The sequence below is a fragment of the Ursus americanus genome, chromosome X (genome assembly GCF_024610735.1).
Source record: "Ursus americanus isolate L20-20 chromosome X, mUrsAme1.1.p, whole genome shotgun sequence".
Taxonomy (NCBI): domain Eukaryota; kingdom Metazoa; phylum Chordata; class Mammalia; order Carnivora; family Ursidae; genus Ursus; species Ursus americanus.
Window position 1 is genome coordinate 106,479,528 of NC_142164.1, and position 2,085 is coordinate 106,481,612.

General features: G+C 36.8%; 1 pseudogene; it reads left to right on the top strand.

Annotated features, from left to right (window-relative positions):
- The first annotated feature begins 927 nt into the window (after positions 1–927).
- Positions 928–1,362, top strand: LOC123786484 (large ribosomal subunit protein uL24 pseudogene; annotated as a pseudogene).
- The last annotated feature ends 723 nt before the right edge of the window (positions 1,363–2,085 follow it).

The window sequence follows — 2,085 nt, forward strand, 5'->3', positions numbered from 1 at the left end:
CAAACCCAGAAACAGACTCTTAAGTATAGAGAACAAACTGATGGTTGCCGGAGGGGAGGGGTTTTGGGGGGTGGGTGAAACAGGTGATGGGGGATTAAGGAGTGAACTTGTCCTGATGAACACAGAGTGATGTATGGAAGTGATGAATCACTATCCTGTACACCTGAAACTAACACAACACTGTATGTTAACTGTACTGGAGTTAAAATTTTAAAAATTTAATTTATAAAACCTGTCCTTCTCTCACTCTTCTTTCCTGGATCATTACAAGAGCCTCTGAACTGGTTTCTCTTACCCTATTTTCTCCCATCTAATCCAGCCTCCGTATGACTGGAACACTGATCAAATTATGTCAGTCTCCTGCTCAAAATCCTCTCTTGGCTTCTGAATGCCTATAGAAAAGGATACAAACAATAGATCTTTTCCCTTCTTGTCTTTGCTCCTTTTGTTCTCTTTTTCTGTAATAGACTTTTTCCTGCTTCACCAATTGAAGCTTTCCTCAGGTTTCAAGGCCCAATTCAAAAGTCTCTCCTCCCTGAAGATTCCCCAAAACATCCAGGTGAAACTGGCCAATTCATGTGTTCTCAGGGCCATACATTCCTTCTTTACTTTGGCTCTTATCCTGTCACACTGTTAATATGAGTTCTCTGTGTCCATAGATATTTACCTCCAGAGCTCTACGAAATATTTCTTTTAGATAAGAATCATGAGTTTTATATACCATAGAACCTGGAACAATGAAACTACATAAAAAACCCTCAAAAATATTTTTAAACATGTTTATTAGTACCACCAAATAAAAAGAACACTAACATTTGCTCAGTATCAGATGGCATATCATATAAATAAAACCTATTTGATAAAATTACAAAGAAACATTTAAATAAGAAATTATTGGCGGCCAGCACTAAAGTGCCAGCAGCCAAAATGAAGTTCAATCCCTTTGTGGCTTCTGACTGGAGCAAGAACCACAAAAGCTATTTCAATGCATCTTCCCACATTCGTGGGAAGATTATGTCTTCCCCTCTTTCCAAAGAGCTGAGACAGAAGTAAAGTGTTCAATCAATACCCATCTGAAAGGATGATGAAGTACAGGTTGTGCAAGGACACTACGAAGGTCAGCAAACTGGTAAAGTAGTCCAGGTTTACAGGAAGATGTGTAATCTACATTGAAGAGTACAACAAGAGAAGGCGAATGATACAACTGTCCATGTGGACATTCACCCTAGCAAGGTGGTTATCACTAGCCTAAATCTGGACAAAGACTGCAAAAAAATCCTTGAAGGTAAAGTCAAATCTTGCCAAGTAGGAAAGGAAGAGGGCAAATATAAGGAAGAAACAATTGAGAAGATGCAGGAATAAAGTCATCTTATATATGACTTTAAATAAAAACTGTTACAATGAAAAAAAAGAAACAAATTGTTTTTTTGTGAAAAATATAAAACCAATGATTTCATGTTTTTAATACCACAGTCTATAAAACATTATCCATCTCTTCCCATCTGCATCATGACACCCAATTTCACCTCTAGATCTCAAAAATGGGATTCTCAAAACCTGCATACACACATACATAATGGCTTAGCCTTATAAATAAGAGCTAGAATCTTGATAACATGGTACACCCTCTTCTTTCTGTGCCCTCACCATCGAATTAGGATTAAAGAAAAGGTAATAGAGATGATTCTGAGTGTGGTGATCAGAAACAAGAGTCTCCTTGTCAGATCCACTATGACTAGGGAAGAGGTATGATCCCTCGCCTCATTGCTTTGAAAACATTGATAATTACCACATCTAAACCCATCAATTGTTGAACCCACTAAATAATCCAAACTTAAAATGTTTCATATTTGATACATGTAAAATTATAAAAGATGTATTCATAATGAAAAGTGGTAAACAGTAATATTTACCATTTACTGAATGCTTACCGTAGGCTTGACACACCATGGCAACATTTTACACAGTCTTTCATTTAATCCTAACCAAATGCAGTAGATAAAATCACACCCTTATTTCAAATTAAGAAACTGAGGGTTAGAAAGTCTAAGTAATTTGCCCAAGGACATGTAGCCACTAAGAGTC